The sequence below is a fragment of the Equus quagga genome, chromosome 16 (assembly GCF_021613505.1).
Source record: "Equus quagga isolate Etosha38 chromosome 16, UCLA_HA_Equagga_1.0, whole genome shotgun sequence".
NCBI lineage: Eukaryota > Metazoa > Chordata > Mammalia > Perissodactyla > Equidae > Equus > Equus quagga.
In genome coordinates this window covers 76,039,893-76,047,795 of record NC_060282.1, presented here as the reverse complement: position 1 = coordinate 76,047,795, position 7,903 = coordinate 76,039,893, and positions in this window count along the sequence as shown.

Below are 7,903 nucleotides of genomic sequence, written 5' to 3'. Positions count from 1 at the left end.
CAACGTGTCAGAACTTGAGCGTTTCAAATCACAACCCTGGGGGCTGGCCCTGTGGCCCAGTGGTTAAGTTTGTGCACTCCGATTTGGCGGTGCGGGATTTCGCCAGTTCAGATCCAGGGCGAGGACATGGCACCACTCGTCAGGCCGTGCTGAGGTGGCCTCCCACATAGCACAACCAGAAGGACCACAATTACAATATACAACTGTGTACTGGGGGGCTTTGGGGAGAAGAAGAAGAAGAAGAAAAAAAAAAGAAGATTGGCAACAGTTGTTAGCTCAGGTGCCAATCAAAAAAAAGAGAATTAAAAAAATAACATAAAATAAAATCACAACCCTACTTATAATGAAAGACTGGTGAGGCCTAAATGTATGAATTAAAAGTAAAATCGGGGGGAAGGGGCCAGCCTGTGGCATAGTTGTTAAGCTCACACATCTGCTTCGGTGGCCCAGGGTTTACAGGTTTGGATCTTGGGCACAGACCTAGATGCTGCTCATCAAGCCATGCTGTGGCAGCATCCCACATGCAAACTAGGGGAAGATTGGCACAGATGTTAGCTCAGGGCCAATCTTCCTCACCCAAAAAAGAAAAAAAAAAAGTAAAATAGGGATATTATTCACCTCGGAGAATTGCTTTGAGGAGTCAATCAAATAACTTGTGTGTGGGGTGTAGGGCAGTCTGGCTCATTGTAGGCCTCAAAATGGTGGTTACCTTATGAGTTTACTTCTGGAGAACCTGCTGAGGAGACACAATGAATGGAGAAGAGTCACTCTGAAGCTTTTTTCTCTGTCGCCAAGGAGGCAAATCCCTGACAGCCCTTCTTAGACCCCAGAGGATTCTTCCTTAATGGCCAACAGCTCCAATCCACTCAGAGGACTAGGTCAATATTTAGATGGAAAAGATGTCACTCCTCACCAAATGTCAACAAATAGAAGGGCAAAAATGTTTTTTTTTTAAAAAAGAAGTTTCCTACAAAATTTGTGCCTATTAGTAAATTTCCATAGCTAATGATTTTTGTCAGTAAAAAAAAATCTTTGTGAAATACATAATAAATATTTCATTTTTGGCAGTGACGCATGTGAGAAAAATGATAACAATCTGTTCTTCACTTGTTGTGTTTCTGGTACATAAGGGAACAGTTTCACAAACAGTAAGTATGCGGGTACAGACGCCAATTAAGATCAATCTTCTCAAACGAAATTAGGTGAAGCCCGTGGGCTGTTAGCTAATTCTTCTGGAACATTTTATCCTAGTTATGTAGAGAAAGGACTGAAAGATGGACATTTAAGATCTAGCAAAAGACATGAGGTATCACCCAAAGTAAAACTGTTTGTTATAATCACTCGTCTATTTTTCAGTGGATAATATATTACTATTGAATTGCGTGAAGAGCTGAGCAAAAATTTTGCCAGACAGAAATGTAATTGAATTGTGAATATAGAATTGCAGTGTGGGGTGTATATAAACAAGAGCTTTGTCCTGGAGTTGGAATCAAGGGCATTAATTATTTTCAAAGCCGTAAACATGGATGAACTGGAGAAAGAAAACCACAGACAGAGGGAGAGAGAAACTTCAAATTCGACCAGATGACCAAATAATGGCCTCATTATTTGTACTGAACGTGGAGGAGGCACTTTCTCTTTTTCACATGTGGCTTTCCCTGACTCCTCCCACCTCTGAGACACGGTGTTTTTCTGAATCCACCAAAGTGGTACTGCCAGCAAAAATGGGGCAGCCCACCAGCCTTGACAGGAGGACTCGGGGGGCTCAGTTTCTCTCCCTGGTCTGAGGTTTAGTTTCCTGTTTCCCTGAGTGACACATGGTTTCAGAGGCCCTGGTCAAAGGCACATTTTCATCCACATCCGCATGTATTTCATGCACTTTCAAATTCGCACGTGCAATCCGAATGTTCCGGAAACTGATATGGGAACAGTGATTCGAGCTGTTCTCCAAAGGTCAAAGGCCACTCAGCCAGCTAAGCACCTGACCAGCAGCCTCAGCAAAGCAGTCTTTTCTTCCCTCTCTCCCTGTCTTCCGCCTTCTCTCTCTTCCTCCCTTCTTACCTTCCCTCCCTCCTTCCAAAAATATTCTCATCCTAACTTTAGGAGCCGGAGACCAGCCTGGGGGAAGTCAGTTAACCTGCATCAAAAGTGATAAATAGATGTCCAGCATCTTAGACAACAGTCCCATGACCTGATCACCTAAAAGCGTCTCATTCTAGCTCCTCCTAAATTAAAAAAAATCAAAAGTGCTCCAAAGAGGAGTGAAATTGTGATCCCTTTCTTCTCATTAATAGAAGCTGGCAGCTATTGCTGTTCTGCTGGATTTCCTTCTACTCTTCTCCATCCATAGATCCCTTCTCCCTACTTCCTTCTCCCTTTCTCTCTTCTTCCTTATCTCTTCTCTGATTATTTCCTTTTCTTGAAGCCCCACAGTTGCTGAAACCACAAATCCCTGTGTATTCTTCCTTTTCCCTTCAGGCTTTCTCCCCGCAAGATGTAAATAGCATCAATATTTTTACCAGAAAGAAAGCTGCCTCAAAATGGCAAAAGCCAGCGATGAAGAGTTCATGTGAGCCAACTCCTCACTGGGGGAGTTGCTTCCCTGTCCCTCTAAACTCCAATCCTAGCGAAAAGTTTTCACCAGTTTCTAGTGAGGGAAACAAGTAGGCTTAAACTCCAAACTCTAAAAATTTAAAGCAAGGTCAGCCTCAATCGATAAGTATTAAGTAAATAAGATAGAGTAACTGGAGGAAGTCATCACTTCCCTTACAGAAGACCCACAACGCAATTCCAAATCAAGGAATATGCTAATCCTCCTTCCCGGTTGGTACAGCAGTCCCCACTGGCCTTCTATTTGACGCATCCACGTTTGTACTTTTGTACTGTTTGTCTTGAAAATTCCCTCCGGGACAATGAATTAGGCCTTTGTTTAATTCTCAGTAACAGCTGGTACAGTGCCAACGAGATACTCATTTTTTCCTGAAGGTCATCAGTTGGATGGAAGATAGTAAATAGGGCTGCTGGGCTCAAGACAATGCAAGAAATAAATTCACATCTGATCCTTATGGATCAAATGTTGTCGCCACCATCAATAGAATAACCACACCCAAAATGAAACACATGTGCTCATACAGAATGGCAGTCTGTGCCTCTGGGTGCACAGTAAAGGTCAGAGGTCGCCGTGGAGACTCAGAACCTGAGAGGCGTCCGCTGCCTCATTCGTTAAATAGGCGTGTGCAGTAGACAGAGAGAAGACTCCGCAGAGATCGCCACATCTGCATCCCCCAGACCTGGGAGCGTGTTACCTCCCATGGCAAACAGGACTTTGCAGTTGTGATTAAGGATCTTGAGATGGGGAGAGTATTCTGGATTATCCAGGCAGGTGTCATCACAAGGATGCTGATGCAGGAAAGAGGGAGGCAGGAAGGGAGAGGAGATGCGACCGTGGGAGCAGACGCCAGGAGCCTAGGAAGGTGAGCACACTCTAGAAGCTGGAAAAGGTAAGAAAATGGCTCTCCCCGAGAGCTTCCAGAAGGAATGCAGCCCTGCAGACCCATCTTAGATTTTTGGTCTCCGGAGCCGTGAGAGAATGAGTTTGTGTTGTTTTAAGCCACTGTCTGTGGTTCTTTGTTACAGGAGCAATAGGAAACTGACACAGAACATTAACACCTTCCCTGCAGGACTGTGTAAGGACTAAGTGACAACTGTTATTGAGGACAACACGGTGCCTGATACATAGAAAGAGCGGAATAAATGCAGTCAACCCTAAAGCATTGCCCATAACCCCACCAAGCTCTTCCCAAGCTCCCTGAAGCATGTAAAGAAAAAGAAAAAGTATCTTTGAGCAGAGGGAGGAAGCTGGAATTTATTGGGCTAGGCACTTTACGTGGTGGAATGCCACAACAAGCTTGGGAAGTGAAGCTCCCTAAACTCAGAGAGGTTAAAAGTGACCTGCCCACCATCACACAGCTAGTAAGATATTACATCCAGGTTCAAATGCCTGTCTGTTTGAATCAGAAGTCCATGATTTTTCTAGCATTCCTTTAGATCTTTTAATAGAAAAATGTAGTGAAATTTCTATCTTAAACATTTGTTTGGTTTTTTTCCCCTTTGATTGGCACCTGAGCTAATAACTGTTGCCAATCTTCTTTTTTTTTTTTTCCTGCTTTTTCTCCTCATATCCCCCCAGTACATAGCTGTATATTTAGCTGTGGGTCCTTCTAGTTGTGGCATGTGGGATGCCACCTCAATGTGGCCCAATGAGCAGTGCCATGTCTGCGCCTAGGATCGGAACCAGTGAAACCCTGGGCTACTGAAGCAGAGTGCGGAAACTTAACCATTCAGCCACGGGGCCGGCTCCCTTGTTTGGTTTTTTAAGAAGACATTTTATTATACCTTCATTAACAAATAATCATTTTGTGTGGCATTCTGTCCCAAGTTCATAATACAGTGAAATGGTGACTGCCATTTTCGCGTCTCTGCAGGGCAAATGAGAGTAACCATGGTAGTACTGACAATAATTCATTTATTATATTTGTGAAGCACTTTTACAGCTTAAAAAGCACTTTTTAAGTGTGTATCTTGATCCTTCCAGGAGTCTCATGACCCCAGAAAGGCAAGCTTTGCTCTCCCCTTCCTCTGATAAGAACTCTGGGGCTCGCAGTCTGCTCTGCCCAAGGCGCACATCTAAATGACAGCCCGGAAATACGTTCCCTGCTTCAAAACTTCACACCCTGTCCTTTACACGGGGCTTTGGGAGTGTCCTTCCCATCCTGGTCTGAAAAGCGATTTGCACACTGCTTCCAGCAGGGTGCCTCAGCTGTGGTCAGCTGGCAAGTGTGCATTTAGGCAAATGAATCCGGAAACGGTGCGCTGAGCTCTGGAGTTATTTTGAGGTCAAAAGCCAGATCTTCTGGTGCTGCACGTTAGGCTTCCAGAAAGGGAAGCAGAGATCGTTTCTAAGGGGTTTGGAGGAAAGTTTTGCTGAAGGTCGCTGTGTTTTACAGCCTGCTTAAAACTCTGTATTCTGTGTAACAGCTGCAAACTCTTCACGTGGTTGTGGCAGGCTCTTATACTTTATTTTTAGTTGCAATGGTGTATAAAAGAAAACAAACCACATTTCTCTTTGAAGTTCTTTTGTACAAACATAGTCGTTTCTCTTCTCTCTCCAAGTTTGGGAGCCTGTATTCTTTGATTTCCAGGAATTTTTCTTTATACAATATAAATTCATTCCCACAGCCTTGAGGTAATTACGCTTCAGCCAATTCCCTTCCTTTGTCATTATTTACCAGTTCCCTACCCTTTTCTGAGGACACACGTAATTAGCTAAACAAACGCCTTGGAGCTCCCCTCACTTTTCATGCCAGTTTACATGCTTTCCTGAAACTGGGGTCAGTTGTTCAGAGAACTCCTAACTTTGTCTTCACTTGTTTATGATTCCAAATATTATGATACAGTCCCACCAATGTTTCTTGTATGTTTAAATCTTCATTTAAAAAAAAAAAAGATTTTGAAATTCAAAACTCATTGAATTCTGTTTGGTTTTATTGTGAAAAACAGTCATATTTCCAATCTTCTCCTTCTCTCCTACTTTTATGCTGTGCATTCATTAATACACACTATCTGATTTCTTAGTATTTTTCTTGTTAGAAATTTTGAATAAATCGATGATTAAAATGGTAGAACGAGACAAATGATTTTTTATTGCATGCACACACATTTTGGCTAGTCACAGTGATAATATGCTGTCAGTGAAGCATGTTATAAGCACACTTCTGTAGTCCATTCATTCAAAGACAGACGTTTTTCACATTTGTCCATCTCTAAAGTTGAGGTGTGTCTTACAATCAATGTGGTAAGAAAGCATAGTTTAATTCATGGTGTTTTTTTCTTTCTTGGATCTATGAGGTAAGAGCATGCTGCATCTTCAATTTTGTAAAATCTTAGATTTGATTAAATACAATATGTACCAAGACTATGCTGCATGTTTTACAGATTCTCTTATTTAATCTTCTAAGCAATCCCATGATATGGGTACAATTATTCTCCACATTTCAGAGAAGAGGAAAATAGATTAAGAAACCTGCCCCCAGTGTTTATCAGCTACACCGTAGTCTGGGGCGTGCTGATAAAAACTAGCTCTCACAGCCGGGGTGGGGGTTGGGGGTGGGGGGTTGATTTGCAGCATGTGCTAATTTCCTTGGGTAAATACTCTCAGCATGGCCAACCTCAAGCTACCAACATGAAGTCACTGAATATAGAATTAGGAAGATATGCACAAAATTATCTCTTGTGAACAGGTGTGAGCCGCTCAGACACACCACTTATGTTGTGTGTTCTTCCTGGGTAAACTTTTCCAATCCATGTGTTTAATATCATGCAGAAGCCACAATATCCAACTCTCTGTTGGTTATCTCTACTTGGACGCCCTACTAACTCCTCCAATTCAATGGATAAAAAGTATCATTCTTACTACCGACAATCTCCTTGAGAAGCGTTATTGAATACAGGAGAAGGAAATCTAGAATTTCGATAATATGATGGTTAAGAACCATGAAGGGTGTAAGGCTTTATCTTACTTACAAGCTAACAAACTAGGCTGCAACAGTTTCGTGGATGTTGTTACAACATGCCTGGATCTGAGACAGGGCTGTATTACTCATAGCAAAAGCAAAAGCCCTAGTCCTGACAATTTTTTGCAGGAGTAATCTGAGTCCCAGTTCCCACCAGTTAATGTAAAGGGCCTACATATACAGTGGATGGCATTACAAGAGAAGGAAGCTCACTTTGAGGCACTCAAATCTCCTATAATAGGCAGCAACCCTGCTTGACTTTTCTCTCGGAGGGAAACACTGTCTATCTTACAAGGCTGTAAGCAAACCTGCCCTTTGCTCCCGAGGAAACACCATCACTGTCTTCCAAGAGTATTCACTACACAATCTTTGACGAAAGGATAGTCTGGAATAAAGACTGTCAATGGCCCTGCTCCCAAGATGTTCAGAAACATGAGAGACTCATGGAGAAATTTCCCATGAATGTGCCATTATGATTAATCTGACTTACAGAGGCTGGGACTGAATCCATTCCATCTGTCTCACACAGCATTTGATTAAGGCTACTACCAACAGCACCCCAAGTGCAGGAGGAGGAGGCCAACCTGCAGTATTGACCACAACCACACCCCCCAAGACCCTGGACACAACCAGCTGAATAAATTCAAAAGCCATCAGAGTTGATCTCACCTACCCGTATGTCTTTCTCCTCTGGTTTCTGTGTTGACTTTTCCACTTGGCCTGAGGTATTAACACAGGTATAGTGTTAGAGACCGCACAGACTCTGCCTGGTCTGTGAAGAACCTGTCTAGGGCAAGCCTATCACCCATCACAACCTCGGCCAGTGAACTGAAGATGACCCGAGGGCCTTCCAGGGCCAAGGTGGTATCAGTGACCACTTCAGCTAAAGTCAGGGACAAATTTTGAATCATCTTTTCTAATTGGGTGAGTTGCATCATCAGGAAGCTTCCCAAAGTAACAAAGCCTCATTTGGGGGAGATCTCTGCTGCTGTCTGAGGGCTACGTGATCTGCCTGTGGTGTTTCCTTGAATACTCGAAGGTCTCTTGTGGTCAACCCTAACGAGGAAGTCAACATGTTTTTGGGAAAGAGGCAAGTTAATGTCCACTTTCCACACAAGAAGTATAGTCCCACAGGCACAAATGGTGCCCCTGGAGAGAAAGTCTTGTTTATAATTGTTGGGACCCACAAGTGGGACCAACATCACTCAAGGATCATAAGTTGACTGTGCATCCAGCGTGGCCTCCCAACTGGTTGGTGAGTTTTAGAGTTCCCAGTCCAGTTTGGATAATTGAGTCTAGATCTTATTTTTGGAGAGACTGCCTAAGGGCAG